A 17750-nucleotide genomic window follows, 5' to 3' on the forward strand; every position below is an offset into this window, starting at 1 on the left:
CAAAAGAGAAGGAAATCACCTCTGTCACCGCCACTGGGTTTGCCCCTTGCACCCCGCTTGGCACAAGGGACATGGACACCAGGTTGTTCACCATGCCATAGGAATACTGGCCACATGGGAGATATCCCAGCTGCATGCTGAATAAAGCCTTGGCCAGATGGTACAGGGTCTTGACTGAAACCAGTCTCTGAGTTTAGTTAAGGAGATTGTTTTCAATTAAATGGGCATTTTCTAAGTTGATGAGTAATTTGAAGGTGATTTTTGGCTTTGATGTCTTAGCACATACTGCAGTTGACTTCTTTAAATCACTGCTTTTTAAACCCCCCGAGGTAAGACTATCCACAGTTTCTTCTCTGCTTTCAGTACTACCAGTCTTTCAGGGTGCCACATTATTTTTATCTGATTACTCCTAATTTTACCTGTCCCACCTGTTGAGAATCCCCTGGAGTAACAGCCCTCACATCCTCACCCTTGGCTTTGAAGCAGAAAGGTTCATGATCTGGAAAAGTGGGTAAAGACTTACTTATTGGGAGGAAAAAAGCAGCTCATGCAAGGGAAGCTAGACATATGCATTTAAAATTCTTAAATACCTGCCATTTTACCTGAGTTGAGATTTTCTGCCACACGTAGTTCAACGCAGTTTAACATAACATTAGGGACCTGACTCCCATTTCATTTACCTCACTCTAAAAAACAGAATAAATCCATTCTAGTCAGAGGAACTAAACCATTTTAAAAGGGATTGGAGGTCACCAGTAGGCGTATGAAATCTAGGCAAATTTACATGATGTAGGAGTCCCCAGCTTTTCAGCCACAGTGTAGCTATTAAGTGAACGATCAGCGGTTCATTATATTAGTGTTGGCACGCAGTACAAGGTAGCAGATGACTGGGTAACACATTTCAAACGATCGCTGTGAATCAGATTTAGCTCGCGCTTTCATTGAGGGCTGCTCACCATTATCTCCTGCCGAGATCTTTTCAGGCTTCAGCTCTGGGGGAATGTGCCCTGATATTCTCTCTCCCTATAGATCGACACGTGTAGAGAGAGATGGAGCAGCAGGTCGATGATCTGCACACCTACACCCGGCAGGACCAGACTGGGCACTGCAGAAATCGGCCCCTGCGTGGACCAGCTGCCTTCAAAGCCCCATTGCAGCACTGCCTACCCAGGGGGGAAACCACTGCCCATCCCTGCACTCCCAGGACAATTTGTGCTGGGGCAGGACCAATAAATAGATGCTGTTTACATCGCCACTTCCTCACTCTAAATGTCAGGAGGTTTATGGGGTATATTTTGCTTTCGTGCGCAGTGTTCGTGAGGTGCATCCCACATTTCCTGTTCTTGGTTTTGCCCGTGCATGTACTGATTGTGTGGATACTGCCTTATCTCTATCCCAGCTAAGCTTTTTTATCTGGACTCTGCTGTTTATTGCTTAATACATCCCCATATAGTCATTTGGTGCCTGAACACATGCCTTGTGAAAGGAAGGAAAGAAGTGGAACAGCACTTACAGCAGATTTAGAGACTTATTACAGTAACCAGCAGTTCGTGCCAGACACTATACAGCCAAAGCATTGAACAGGACTCCAAAACCTACCAAAATCCAGAGATTTTAGTCTGATTTTTCTATTATTTCTCTACTCCCATTACTGGCTCAAAATAGCACTTTTCAGTGTACAGACTGGTACCAGTACTACTTTTCCACATGGGTAAAAGAAAGAACCTGAGCACAAGCACACAGGTCTCCAGCAGAGATAAGAATTTGCAGCTCTGTGCCTCCAAACAGCTCCTCGGCAGTGGTGGTGGCTGGACAAAGCACTCTTCTGAACGCTCAGGGAGGAGGAGCAGCGCCCATGACCCAGCAGTCTGCCTCAGAGAAGAACCGCTAATGGCATTTTTTATCTCTTGGCAAAAGCTGCTGGCGATCGCAATTTCCATTTCCACCCATTCTCACCTCCCATTAGACCAATTTGTCTCCTGCAGCAAAGTAGAAGAATATTTGAGATGCTGGTACACGCTCACGTCAGTGGCCAGCAAAGCCAGCCATGCAATGCAACTTATTTAGAAAGTCATTGCCATGATTTAGAGACATTGTGGTGTTTTCTTTGCTTTTTCCTCACTCCTCCTTCTTCACCCCTCTTTTTTTTGCCACCAGGACCGCTGTCTTCGTGCCTGGCTCCCACCCACAGTGACCAGCTCTGCCCGGTGTGTCGCTCAGCCTGAGCCGATACCTGCACAGCTCCTGGAGCAACAACGTGCGCCGTCTGGGACTGATGGTCAGGTCACAGTGCTCCCCCCACATCCATGGGAAGACTTGGAAATAGCGTAAATGTTGCTGCGTCCAGTATCCAGGTCCAGGAACAGGGCTTACAATCCCAAAGCTGGCACCTGACCTCTCCAAACTGCTTTCTGACCCATCCCAGTTTGTAGACCCTCCGTTCCCAGGAGGTGCCCTGCAGGGAAACCGAGGCCTGCTGGCAACAGGGTTGCATTGCTTACGCTACAGATCCACATCCATGTTGTTCGGTGGTGAAGTCGGTTGTGCCTGCTCCACGGATGGATGGGATGGTGAGAGTGTGGGAGCATCAGGGAAGCCTCCGGGGTCATGAGGACTCTTTATGGTGACACTGTTGTCACTTCTACTGCACTGGATGAGCCCCAGCTGTGGATCTGGCCACGTACTGTGTTTTCTTGACCTCCCAAAAGCGGGGTGCAGAAGACAGCTCTCCTGAGCACTGCTCCTCGCTTTCTTTTCCCCGGAGGGAGGGCAGGCAGACGAGGATCGGGCCCCCTGAGGGAAGCCACGCTGCAGAGCTGGGGCTTGGAGCCCCTCAAAGGGCAGCGATGTTGGGGTGTAGGAGCTTCATTCAGTCTGCAGTGAAGACAGAGCCTGTTTGCAAACCTGGATTTCAGCAGGGCTCAAAAATCCCAAAGTAAAGACAACCTGTGATTTAAATAGGGCATGTCTTACTTAAACATTCACTGGGAAAGAGTTTAGCTCTTAATCCTTCCTTCTCGAGCCAGAAGGGAAGGATCAGTCCCCTCTGTTTTCCTCCTATTGTATAGCACCCTCTGAAAGATCGTTAGACCCTTAGTGATGTTTAGATATAACGGTGACAGGCACATCACAAACTCCTTAGAAAAATAAATTTGCTTTGACTGTTGTAAGTTAATTGGGGATTTATTTTCTTTAAAGCCCGAAGCCCCACCTCTGCAGTGTCTGGGTTGGTTTGAATAGGACTCGGAGGCCCAATGTTCAACCTGAGTTTTGAATAGGATCCCACAAAGCATTTGTTTCGTTCAGACCCCGAATGCAATGGCGAGTGCCCAACAAGTGAGTCAGTGAGGTTCTGTGAATCTGTTTATCAGACAGCAACAATCATTTGTGGAAATGTCTTTTGTAGCAACAGAAGAGTCTATTTGATGGTAGCACTGACTAATGTAAATGAGGATTAATTAATGTTTTCCTGCAGTGATGTTGGCACTGATAGCGCCTTATTCATGTAATTTAATTTCTATTGACAGGCTGCTAATGGAAATGGATAGCAATGGGTGTCTCTTCCATCAGGCACGCTCTGCCACAAAAATAATTCTCTGAACTGGCAGTTGGACTCATTCGTTGCTGGAAACGTGAGGCAGTAAAAGAGGACGAGTCAGAAGTGGGAAACAAAGGGACTTATTGTCTAATTCATAGCAGTTATCTCCCAGGTATTTGAACCAGGATAAATTTGGGGGCTCAGGTCTGGTTTGGGCTCAGCTGCCCCTGAAGGCCAGTTTCGATTCAGCCCCAGATCACGGATGTGCAGCTTCACAGTGGGAAGGAGCATATTTAAAGCGGTCGGGGGGATGCGCAGGCAGTCCCATAGCTCAGGGCTTGGGAGGACAGAGGCTCAGCTCCTGACCTCCGCCTCCCTCGCAGCCCAGCACCGCGGCCGGGGGAGGAAGGGTGCAGCAGGGTTAATGTGCACTCAGTCGGGTCCTTCCCTCCCCACAGGGAAATCCTGCATGTACAGATGCAGAGCAGTCCCTACTTTGAACAGATCCCCAGGAAAGCCACTGGTGTTATTCTAAAGCAGTAACCAGAAACGACTGCTAGTGTTCAGGGGATGGTTTGAGTCCAGCAAAAAACTCAGGTTGGGACCCCCTTATGAACTGAGAAAAATGGGCCAGTTTTCTTCTGATGTTCAACTCCACACTATCCACAACTGCTTTCCTTAATGTTTTGAAGTGCAGCTGGGGAATTGCAGTTCATCAGAAATCATGGAAGTAGGAAAGCAGAAAGAAATATTCTGGTGAAAAAAACATATTCCCTCTTACCTAGCTAATTCATGTACAAAATCCACATACAAATATTTTTTTCTGTTTAATGTAATTAATTTTGCACATTGCTTACTTCTTGAGCAAAGATACAATTTCTAAGTGTCCTTTTGTTCATGGGAACTCATGGTGAGTTTCCAAGGGACCATGATTTTAACCTGTACTGAAGAAGCCCCACGCAAGGCGGACTGAAAGGTCCTCCGAGTGAGTGAGGAATTACCACTCCATCAGAGCCCGACACATGCCACCGCCCCTCTCCTTGCAGAATGGAATGACAGGAAACCATCTTTCACCACCCCTGCATCTTCAAGCCCCACCAAATGTGTGACACTGAAGAAATTTTACCTGTTGAAGGTCTTTCATATGATCACTCTGAAATACTCAAGGCCACGTTTTGGGTCATACTCCCGCTCATATGACAGTCAGTAGAAAAATACTTCAAAATGTGAAATGTGCCATAAGAAGTCATAATAAGTGGTCATAATAAGTGGTAAGGCTGCCACAAGAGCAACATACCAACCTGCCACAACCAGCCTGGAAACAAGGCTCAGCAGCACCTCTCTGAGAGGCAGGAGCAGCCAAAGCAAGAGCCCCTGGCCGGTAGCTGCCCTACAATTCCGCTTGTCCCCACATGTAAGGGCCTGCAGCTCTCCCTCTAATCTGATCACCCATTTACATGCTCACCATTAGCATTTGCTTAATCCTCATACCTTCGCTGAACTCCATCCTTGTCCTTTCAAAGGAGAGCAATAACCTCTCCCCTCCAGGGATGCTGCTGCTGCTATCCCCATTCTCTAACCCAGCTGGAGGCTCTAATTTGATGCTTCTGATGGGCTCTGCCCTGATTACAGCAAGAGCAAGGAGAGTCTGGCAGCTCAGAAAATGAAACCTTTGCCATCTAAAGTCAAGCACCCAGAACCAGAGGACACTGAAGTCGTGAGGGGCTGTGATGTCCAAGTGAACTGCAGTGCTACCCCATACTTCGAGGTGCGGGTCTGGGTGAGATCAGCCGTGCCCAGAGCTGCGCCCTGGGTGGTGACAGCAAAGCTGCAGTGGCTCAGCCTACACAAGCCTCCCAAGATCCTGGTAGCTGAAACCATTGCTGCAGTAGCAATTTATCTCCCACTGCCTTCTGGGGTATCTCCGTGTTGCTGTGAGCAAGGAGGAGCCCAGCTGTGGGGAGCAGACCCCCTGGTTCCCACCATGGGCACATTCAGACGAGGAGTTAAACCCACTGGAAGTCCCCCAGGAGGGCACCCACGCCTGGCTGGGATACAGCGGTGTTCTCCACCCCTCCTCCTGCTGATGCTGAAACAAAAAAAAATGAGGCTGTTTTTAGCCAGGAGATGAGGAGTGGAACCAGCTACCCTGCCTCATGCTCAGGGCACCCCTAAAGGAAAACACTCTGCATTTAGAATTAAACAGATGCTGAAAGATTTGGGGGAACAGGGACAAGAGCACAGGGCTTTCCTCTCCCTGCCATTAGGCAAGGGCAGGGTTGTATGGAGATATAATGACCTTCATCAGAAAAGCTCACGTGGTTAGAGAAAACAGGCAGGTTTCCAGGTCTAAAAGCCCTTCTTTGGGTTTGAAAGAGAAGCAGCAGTTCCAGTCTAGGGATATCTGAGCACAATTTCTTGAGTTTAATTTTGCTAATTACTTAAGGTAAATGAAAAGAAGGGTTAGCACCTGCACAGACAAGAGGACTATTAGCAAAGTGATAAGGTTAGGAAAAAAAAGAGCAAGAATTACTGCCTAAGGAAGGGAGAGAGGTTAGTTCGAGGTAAGACCTGAGGAAAAGTGTTAATAAAAGACTGTGGAGTCCTTGGATTTTGCAGTCAGCAGAGCTATGGAGGCTGGTTTCCAGGCTCACCTTTGTCACGGAGGTATTTCTGCCCCTTGCCCTCCCTTCCTACAAGCACCTGCCTGCACAAAGTCCTAAGCATCCCATCTGTGACTGGACAGCTATTGCGCTCCCCTAAAAGGCGAAGGGATGGGGCTTGGACCTGTCCCTCTTCCTTACAGAAATGCTGTAATTAGGTGATGGTATGGAAAGTGACTCCAGCCCACCTCCCTTCCCCTCCCTGCCTAGGGCAGGGACCTGAGCAGCAGCCCTGGCCCCTTTTAATGGGCATGCCAGATGGGCTTTATGCAATACGGCTTCTCTTTCCTTTTTCAGCATCTTACAGCTGCGGCTGCTGCCTGGATTGGGCCCCTCATTGCCGACAACATCCTAAACCTCAGTGGGGCTCTGGCAGCAGGTAGGCAGGGGCAAGCAGGAATTCCCACCCAGATCGCAGGCTTGTAGGGGACGTGTGGGACAGCGGGCAACATCTTCGGGTGCTGGACAGAACTGCAGCTGCATGCCCTGAGATGCTTGATGCTCAATGCTCGATGCTCCCAGTTTGTGCTCTGGCCGTGCCTGCACATGCCCCTTCTCCGGGGATTTGGCTGTGCTGGGGTCTCATTAGCTGATTTTACAGGGCTGCCCCGAGGCTTTGCTGCCAGGGTGCATGCATGGACGGTTTGCTCTCAGTGCGCAGCACCCATGGGACACCACAGCTTGGAGAAATTGTGCCAAGGCTGAGCATCGACCTGCTCCCGCCTGAGCCATGGTGGGTGCCCAGCAGCAACACTGTGTAGGTCTTGAAAGCCATTGCCCTGACAGAGGCACTGCTAAGGTGGTTGGGCAGCTCTGGGGTGGGCAGGAGACGTTCAACCTTGTGTGCTTCCTCCTATTTTTATCACCTATATCCTTTGCTGAACATAGCTTACAGCAGCTCCACACTAGGTTATGGCCCGCTGGAAGCACAGGGTTGCACAGAGGCTGGCAAATGCTGCATTGCTGGAACTGAAACAGTTGCACAGATGACGGGAGGTGTTTTGTGAAAATCACTTTTGCACTGTTATGCGATTCTGCATTTTGGGCATTGACAAGCATCTTAGAAACCACTTCCATACATTTGATCCCTGAGAGGCTGAGCGCTGAGCTTCTATCTGCAAGCTTGCTTATTTTCTGCTGGGGTACCAATAATTTCTTTTTTTTTCCCCCATGCATTTGCTGCTTGCTAAGCCCATGAACTGACCTCTGTGAACACGATCACTTAGATTATCTGTTGAGGAGATGTGACCGGCAGGACTCACTTTCTGCTGGATCCATCAAGACCACCTAGCAGTGTCTGACGAGCATGCTTGCTGATCTTCCAATAATAATACCATGTCACCCTACCTCTTCAACACTCCTACCCCACGCAGGCTTTCCGTATCTGTTTCATTTACAGAACACAGTAATTATCTGCTTTACACATGAAGATACTAGCGGCAGCCCAGCATTGTTCAGCTCAGGGTGTTTTGCTGCAGGTTGTAGTCTACTCTCGCAGCCTGAGAGGTAAACAAACAGCCTATTTAATAAGTACCGAATTCTGTCAATGCCAGTAGTTGCTATGGTGAGAATTCCCGGCGCGGTGCTGCAGCCCTTGGTCACTCCAGGCAGACAAACGTGGGCGTTTCGGATCACAACACTCTGTTTACCAAGGTAGGTCTGAAATGCATCGGAGGGCAGGGGCGGAGGTTGCTGGAACGGGGAGCCTGCTAAGGAAACTGCCAGAAACAAACACTCGCGGATGGGAAGATTAAGGAATAATCAGAAAACCAGCTCAGGTCAGCAGCACTGGATTCAGGACTGGCTGAGAGCTGTTCGGTTTCTGTTGCTTTGGTATTTTTCAGGGCAACCCAGAGTGTGCAGGGATCCAGAGTACAAAATCCCTCAGCATAGCAGCCAGCAAAGGCACCGACGAGCAGCTGCAGATGGAGAAATATCTGCTCTTTCAGCCCTCGGGGAAGGCTGTGCAGAAGAGATGAGAAGGCTGATTGCACGTTGCTTGATCTGCCTGCTGCATCCTCGCTGCGTGAGGAAGATTGCAGGCTCCAGGGCTGTCAAACCGTCAACTTTCACTTGGTTTGACAACAAACTCACTTCACTTATATGGTTACATTTAAAGAAAATAAGAGGAGGAAAAAAAGAAAGCTGTTGGAGCAAGTAATGTCCACAGATGCTTCCTAGAAGTAGAATGTTATTTTGCGATCTGGCACCAACATTTTAGCAGCCTATAAAAGGTAAAGTTGGTACTACAGCCAGCCATTTGTACTGTACAAATAAGAGCTGTGAATATATTCTGGAAGTAATGTCAAAGAGGACCAGATGGGAAATGAGCAGCATTCATTCTAATTTAACAAAGACAGCTAACCCAGAATATGCATTAACATGTAGCATTTTTCATCTGCCTCCATTCAGAACAGATTCTCGGTATCATTTCCAAGCAAAGGAAATTGAAGGAATACTTACTCCTTGGTGAATTACTGTTCTCTCATAATTGGAAAAGTTTGGCATTCGAAGCTAGGTGTAATATGTTTTGCCTGGAAATGTATGCAAGGACACAATACACCCACAAAACCCTGCGTTTGGGCATGCAGCCAGCTCTGTGTGTTTTGGTCCACGCTGGATAGATCCAGGGTTTTGGAGGCCCCGGGCACGTTGCTGGCCTGCGGAGGGAGATTTCATACGGCATGGCAGCGAGGGAAGGCTGCCCAGCCGTACGGTGGGTCCGACACGGGAGCTGGGGGGTCTCTCTCCAGACGGGGTTCAGTTTGCACATTAAAGTAACAGCAGGTCTGATTCCCTGTTTCCTTGCATACATACATCAATCACGGCTTGTGTGCGACGTACGCTTTGGACATACATTTTGAGGGCTGAAACCAAATTTGGAGGCTACCAAATCCTAGATGTACATTTTTAAAATGCAAACTCATTTTTGGCTCTTCAGGACTGCATTGAGTAGGGTGAGCCTGTTTGAGGGGAGAGATCCCAGGGTACAATAAACCGTGGGATTTCTTCATGTGTTTAGTAGAACATCTGATCCTATTTTTAAACAAAGCACCATTTCCATTCCCTCTCTTTTTTTTTTTTCTTAAATATTTAGAAGGGATTAACTACAGAAAACAAGCCACATCCTGAACATTTTTTTGCAGCATGAATTCAATCTTTTTATTCAGAATTGTTCATTACTGGAACCTCTTTCAACTTCCAAGCTCCTTCGTGTAACATTTCTTTTTTTGAAGTCCAGAACTGCCACAGTTCCCCCCAACCCCCACCACTCCGCCACATTACAAAGCCAAAGTTTTATAACATTCTGTTCAGTGGAGCTCTGCATTTAAAACATACCATTAATTTACGATAGCTGTGCAACTTCAACACACAGTTAACGAACAGGTATCAGCTCCATTCCAGAGCACTCTTCTTCGTCCAGGAGAAATGCAGAGATACAACCTGTGCCAGGTCCCGGAGCTGCTTCTCTGCCGCTCAGCAGTGTTTTCTCAGGAGGCAGTTTTTAGGCAGCCCCCGAGCCAAATCCTGCCCAGTGAGTGGCCCTTCCTGAACCGAACGTGGGGAGCCCTGCTGCAGAGCCTCTTTTAATAACAGCAAACAGAGTGAAAGCCTGAAAACCAGTTGAGGTCAGACCGGATCACCATCAGGTTTCCATCTGACCTTGAAAATCTGATCAAAATGCACAGCTCTGACTGTGAGTTGATACTGTACACAAAATGCTTTTTGTATGACTGAAGCATCTGGTTTAATGGATCCCTTCGGTCCCTTAGCCTTTTCTATGCAGAATCACATTTGGAGCAGCTACGTGTAACTCCTGGCCAGCGATCTGTGTCTGCAGGGCACAAATCCTCTTTCTATCATCTCCCTCAACACTACCTACAATACACCCAGTTGGTATGTGAAGAAGCCACCTTCAGAAGCAGAACGGGATCTCCAACTTTCCAGGCAAAGGCTCTGCCCTTGATCTGCCAGGGACATCTGTTCTGGCCCGGCTCCGCGGGAGACCCGGCACACCGGGGGCAGACCAAATCCAGCAGCAGTCCCCGGCTAAGGTCTGCAGCCAGCGCCGGATCCGTCCCGGCAGACTCACCCCAATCCCTGCTCCCCCCAGCTCTGCAGTTCTGCCCCGTAGGTCCCTGCACTGCTTCCTACAGGGTCACTGCACTAACATGTACGTGCTGTCTAATTCTCCATGAATAAGATACGGTGGAGCCTGCTGAAAGAGGTGGCAGCCTGTTTCACTACCTGCTTCGTCGCTGCTTCGTGCGCTAAGCAGGTGCAAAACTGGCTATCGGTGAGCAAAGAGAGGCACGCGCTTTGAGGCTTGCTTGTTCATGGCTTTGAGAGTTTATAAAGAAATACCGAACAATGCGAGACCGCTGCTGTGTGAGTATGCTAGGGATCATCATGGCTAGGAACAAAAACGCAGGCTGGAAAAAAACCTTAACCTGCAATTATGTGCAGTATAGTGCACCAAATCCTCTACGCCCCACAACCTTTTTATTCCCATGCTTTCAGCCTCTGCAAAGCGAAGGTGCAGGTTGTGCCCTATTCATTAGGGCTGGAGTAATGACTTACAATGGCTCCTGAAATCACTACCCTTGCTGGCTAAGGCAAAGCAAGCAGCATGAATCTTTATAGGCAAGAAAGACTAATAATGTCTCTCCCTTCTCCCTGCCTCTAAAATCCTCCCTCACCCCTCCTCTCCTGGAACAAACACACTTTTTAAAAGGCTTTTAAATAATCTCATGTTCCTTAACAAAATTACAGCAGCAGTTTCCTCCTTTAATAGCGCTCTTCTTCTCAGTAATCTTGTTTTAGCTACGGTTTTTGATGGAGAGTGCTGGTAGATGAATCATCTGTTGCCCCTCTTGGTTATTTTGCCTGGCTCCAGGAAGAAGGAATTCTGTTTCAGAGCAAGGTCTCTTGTTCAGAAGAGGAAGCTCTCATTTATGTCTGCTTTTAACTAAGAGTGATAAAAATTTTATTTGAATGGTTAATCAGGGCATAAACAGATGAATTGTGAACGTGACTGATCCAGCACAATGGATGGCATGGTCCTGGCTCTGAGTCACTTATCTCAAATGAATTGAGCTGTCTTCTTCAAGCTAGAGGTCTGCTCCTGCACATCGCTTTCTTGCAGAAAGCGCTAGAAGGCAGTGTCTGAAAGAAGGGTCAAACACTGACTGAGACCCAAGTGTTAATGGAGGCAGGGGGCACAAATATTTGAGTTCAAGAGCTCTGATGTGGATGATCACTTCTCTGACAACCTCAGCTATACAGAAGCCCAGAGAGAGAATTTTTTTGAAAGAAATACTACTTTATTTATCAAAATATAAGGGGGTGGAGGTGTCAGCAAGGGATAAGAAAGATTGCATGAACATGCACAGCAGATCAAATTATGCATCAAGCAGTGATTCAAATAAATGCACTAGTAACTGGAAAAAAATCTATAAGAATGGCATAGCTAATGGTCATTTATTTTTTTTTCAAATCAGTGTCACTGTGTAAGCACATCACTCAGCCTTTGCGCTGGAAGAGCTTCTCATGCACATCTCTGCTGCTGAGGCTGGACTGGCATGATGCTCATGCTGGGACATCTCCAGTGTGGTGTTCAGCAGTGCCATGTACAAATCTGCATTTCCTTAGGTCTGACTGCTTTACTTTCAAGCACATTGTATTACAGTGGTCTCTATGTGACAGAGGATCCTAATAAAAAGCAATCCCTCCTCCTCCAGCGTTGGGTGGGTTTTTCAGGTGACCAGAATTAGTGGACAGCATCAGCTGAGGATGCGGTTGTGCGACAACCTAGTATCAGTGAGGAATGCATGAACCCTACTCTACTGATGGTGAACAGGAAACTTTCAAACAAAGAAGATGGAATAATACCTTTAAATACCTTGTATTTTTTCTTCTGTCAGCCACCATTCTCTCCACCTTACTCACATTTAAGTTTAACAAGATGTGAGCTGGTCGAGGCCAACCACATGACTAATGTTGTGAAAGGAATGTCTGTATGAAGAGAAATGTACCATTATGGGGACAGACTTTTTAGTAGGGTCTGTAGTGATAGGACAAGAGGCAATGGTTTTAAACTACAAGAGGGTAGATTCAGACTAGTTATAAGGAAGAAATTTTTTATGATAAGGGTGGTGAAACACTGGAACAGGTTGCCCAGAGAAGTAGTAAATGCCCCATCCCTGGAAGAGTTCAAGGTCAGGCTGGACGGGGCTCTGAGCAACCTGATCTAGTTGAAGATGTCCCTGCTCATTGCAGGGGTGGTTGGACTAGATGACCTTTAAAGGTCCCTTCCAACCCAAACTATTCTATGATTCTATGGTTATATCTATGTACATACGTCTGATACCTCAATCCGTTGCACCTTAACAATTCATTGCATAGACACATGTCTGTTTTCCTCCCTACTCATTGAATATGTCCCTTCCACAGACGTGGATATTTTATTGCATTTTCCTGAATTCTGCCACCACCTCTTGGCAGGACAACAGTACTTCCTGGTCAACAACAGCTCCTGCTCTGCCAGGTGGTCCAGACACAGGAGAGGGATGTCAGACCTCCCTCCTCTGACAGCAGATTATCCAAGATGTCAGTGGCTTAGTCTGAATCTGGATTGGGTTTCAATTAAGTAAACTTCTAACTGCATCTTGGATAATTTCCCTATGAATTTTCCATGGGAATTAGAGATCTGACGTGTTGGCAGTTGGCGAGAACCAACACATCCAGAGTGGGTTTTCTTAGCATTGGTCAGACCAGTTCATGTATGAAAGGAGGAAGGGAAAATTCCTTCCATCAATAAATCACTAGCTATTTTGGTCACAAGTGGCATCAGCTACTTGAAACTCTTTTCCTGGAAATGAATGCATGGCTGTACAGGTGGTATCACCAAGAAGGTTTTGACTTGCTTGAACCTGGATGGATATTCCAGAAAAAGAACTGGCGATCAGAGCTAGCATTCAACTCACAAAGTAGGAAGAGCATCTCTATGCTCTGACCTGCTGAATTAATGCAACTAGGATCTGCAAGGACTGGTTTCAAAAGTGAACAGGTAAATACAAGCATCAAGTACTTGGGCAGAGGTGTATGAACTAGGGGAAATACCATTACTCATAAGAAAATCATTGGAGGGATGCTGAAGAGGATAATGGATCACCTGATGAAATAATGCAAACAGCACAAAGAAGAAAAAAGAAGAGATTAAAACCTTGATACATAATCAAAATGAAAACTGAATTTGACTCTAACCAAAGAGAAGGAGCTGCTTATAACATGCAAGAGGAATGCAGCTTGGGTGAGAATGACCATGAAACAACAGAGTTCACAAGTTGTAGGAAAGGAAGGAAGGAGAACAGCAAAATAAATACAATGGACTTCCAGAAACCATATTTCAAAAACCTCATAGAACTGATAATCATGAGAAACAAGTCTCAAAGAAAAGAGAATTCAGGAAAGTTCACAGCACCTTAAAGAAACAATAGTAAGGACATCAATTCAAACAATCCCCAACAGAGAAGGGAAAGCAACTGTCATAAGAGACAGACGATTTGCTTAAATCATGACCACTTCATTGACCTCTAATGCAAGAAACAGTGCATTCAGAAAATGGAAAAGAGATTCACTTGCATGTGAATGTAAATGCACAGGCTGAAGATGTAGGGACCAAACCAGAAAAGTCAAGATGTAAAAAGAATTACAACCAACAGGATCAACAGGGCACCAAGAAAACATAAAATACATTAGCAGGGACATGAAGGCCATGGAAGAACTACCCAATGGGGAAGGAAAGCTAGCAGTACATGATATGATGACAGTGGAAGTACTTGCCTTTTGCGCTTCAGCTTTCAGTAGAAAAACCACTTGCACCCAAGTGGTTAACACAATTAGTGCCACGGATGACAGAAAGATCTCAGTCTGGAAAGAAGTAAGAATAAGTGAAGAATACTTAGCTGGGTTAAATATTCTGTGCTTAGACTGCTTGTTGAAGCAACCTCACGGCTGTTAGCAGCTTTGGGACCCAACAGAGAACCAGCAAGGTGTCAGAAGACTGGAGAAGGGAGACATAATGCCTTTTTGGAAAATGGAGGAGCTGAAGAATAAAGCACAAGCCAACCTCATCTGAATTCCCAGAGAGAACTGGAACAAATAAAGAAATGTTCTATAAACATCTGGAAAATAACAAGGAAGTAAGTAACAGCTAACACAAATTTGTTGAATCACCCAGATATTTTTCCTGTCACCAGGGCAGCAGGGTTTGCAAGAACTAGTAGATCCAACAAAACTATCCTTTATTAGGGATTTTGACACTCGCATCACATTCTCATAACTAGAAAACACTAACATTGTAGGCAGGGCTTTGAAACATGGCAGGTGATCGGTTGGGAGGAACTCTCAAAGCCTGCGTTCAGTAGAGCTCCCTCATTTTATTAATAGAGCGCCCTCATTTTATTCATATTGCTGGTCTTTAGTACCAAGCTGCACAAACTGAGACCAATCGACTTCTCGGGCCAGACTGAGCATATGCTTCTGCTGGCAGAAGACCAGGCCCCAAAAGCAGAAAGCATGCCAGGCAGCAAAGTTGAAACGATAGGAAACCACCTTCTTTCTGCTCTGGAGCCCACAGAGACCAGCGCCAGCTCAGAGCTGGGCAACCACTGAAATAGGAAAGGGTGCTGCCAAGATCTCAGCTTCTTTCCTGGCACAACTTCCATCAAGCATAACTTTACTTTCCTAGTAGTAGTTGGGAAGGAAGACAGATATAAGCACTACCTTATGCTTTCTCTGCTTGGTCTTCTCGTGGACTGTACTAGCAGCTCAATCCTAACTAAGAGAAACCACTCCCAGGTCTTATACTGGAAGATACTTAAAAACAAAATCCTTGCAGTTCAAGTCTGCTTTGCTTCCATGAGGAGCACGCACATGCATGTACACAGTCGTTAAAGACATTACATGAGCCATACAAATCCAACAGGACTCTTCAAAGTCAAAGTCAAAGGAGAAGACATCTTCACCCTGCCAAGTCCACAGCAAAGCTCAAAATACCTTGCTCCAGCCAAGTTCCACAAAGAAGAGAGAAAGAAAAATCCTTCTTCTCTGGTTACCCTCTAGCTCTCTTCCTGAGCAGTCTTCTCCATTCATATTCTTAGCCCCAGCCCACAAGGCTTCTCATGGAGGAGGAAAGAGAGAAATTAATTCTTCACAGCTGGTTTGGTCCTGCAATGCCTTGCTCTCAGGACAGGCAGCTGTAGCCTTTCTGGCCAGAAAGGGAGGATTAACTCCTACCCTGCCAAGTTTCAGATGGACAACATCCAAAATGATCTTCTTGCCTTTAACTTTCCCAAGCGGACACATTCTGGCCTGGGTAAATGAGATATATGTCCATATCCATATGCATACTGACAAATGACATCCCTATACCTCTGCCATCTCTAAGGCAAATGGATAAACCCTGCCTCTTCCTAGCTGCTATGATCCTCCGGGGATATTTTATGCAAATGATTTAATGAGCATACTTGCAAAGGATTTGCATACAGGCATAAACTTCGCGCGAGTGCACAGCCAGAGCACAAAAGCAAAAATCCTGGCCCAGAGGGCTGGGAACGAGGAGGTGCGGGATGCCGGCACTCCACCCTGCCTGGGACTGGCGGTGAGCGCATCCCTCCCCTGCCAGAGGGACCGATGTTCTCCACTCCCGGCCCTTGTGCAGGATGAGTAACGAACTGCTGACTGCAAGCTCAAACCCCGGTTAAAAGTCAAGCATGAGTTTCCTCAGCCCTATTTCCACCCCTCTCTCATGCATAGCCCCCCATTCCCACTTGCTGCCCTCAGCAGGGGCTGCTGGAGAACGGAGAAGGAGCAGCAGCAGGAGGAAGCGAGGGAACAGCAGTGGGAGGATATTTCTGGGGTTTTAATCCGGATCTCGATAGCCCTTGCTTTGGTGGGGAGGGAGTGAAAGAAGGGCACCTCGAAGCTTGTGGCCGGCACGGGGAAATTTATATCGACTTCCCGAGTGCCTGCCCGCACGGGACCGCACAGACAGCCCCGCGACTCAACGCAAAGGCACAGGGACCCTTCTCCGGGGAAGGGGAGGGGAGGATGACCCCGCAGCGGGGAAGGAAAGGTCCCAGCCTCACCCACTGGGGAGAGGACGGCTGCCGGCGCAGGGTGCAGCCAGATGCAGGACGGCCAGGAAAGGCGGCGGGTTGGGTGACAGCAGGCTGGGCTGCAGGTGTGGGTGTAAGAGGAGACACATTACACTTGGCAGCCGGGGGCCTTGAGCAGGCCTTGGAGAGCGCAGCTGATTGGGAATGAGTTATGGAGCCGGCCGCCTCCAGCGTGCTTGCTCAGAGCGAGGGAAGCCCGGTGGTGAGAGCTGTCCTGCGGCAGGGGTCCAGAGCCTGGCAAACGCTGAAGGAAGAGGGAGGGAAAATCCTGCCACCGCACTCCTGGACGCAGAAGAGTTCGGTGGCCCGCTGGAAGCGACCAAGGCACCCCAAGGACTGCGCAGGACCTTTGGCTTTTCATCTTACCTAACTTCATCCCCCCGCAAATGCTAATGGGAGGCAGCCCTGGTGGGAAGGCAGAGACTGTGCCGGAGGCTGGACTGTTCCCCTTCAGGGTTGGTCCTGCAGGGACGGTCTGATGCAGGTTGTCCAAGATGTGAGGGTCGGCTCTTCTTAGCCTTGCTCAGCGTTCACCTCCAGATATGGCCACCGGGCTTTTTTAAAAGCTCAAAGCTCACATGTTAAGAAAGACTTTTGCTGAGCTTCCTGAAAACCGTCACTATCTGTGCATAACTATAACGAAACAACTTTCCATACCTGGAGAAGAATAGAGTGAAAGTCCATGGCACTTGAGAAATAATAACCACAGCGAGAGAACTAAGGAGTTCAGGCTGAAAATGGGGCTGCAGCACCAAGAAGAATAAAACGAAATTTTCCCTGAGCAGAGAGAATGCCTGGAAATAGCTGTACCTCCCCTCTCTGCTCCTGTGAAGTCAGGTTCCAGTGAGAAAAGGCATTTTAAAATGGCATCAGAGTTTTTGAGTACTGTAGAATATTTACAAAGGCGAAACCAAAGCACAAAAAGAGCATGCAGTGTGCTCAAGGTAACAAAGAAATTCTGTGATACAGCAGGTAACCGAGCTTGGCTCTGTAGAGACTGAGCATATGCTGCAACTGCTGGATCATCTTTCTTCTGTATTACATTTGCTTAGCTTGGTGATAAAAATATATGTCTTCCTCCACAGGCATATTGACCGCACAATGCTGAACGTAGATTATGAGGTTTTATGTTTGTTTATGATGATACATGCAAACAAAATACCTGTCTTGCAAAATATTTTGGCTGCCATCCACCACAAAATAATCATTATGCAGAAAGCTCGTGTAAGAAACTCCTTCCCTTCAGCCACCAGAAAAAAGTAATTAAAAACTGAAGAGCATTTGCCTGTCCATTTAGAAGCCAGCGAGCAGCGCAGCTGGGCAAGGGTATGGGCCCAGCAGAGTTTCTGATTAGCAAAACGTAGCAAC

This window comes from Aquila chrysaetos, chromosome 2 (assembly GCF_900496995.4).
Source record: "Aquila chrysaetos chrysaetos chromosome 2, bAquChr1.4, whole genome shotgun sequence".
NCBI classification, from domain to species: domain Eukaryota; kingdom Metazoa; phylum Chordata; class Aves; order Accipitriformes; family Accipitridae; genus Aquila; species Aquila chrysaetos.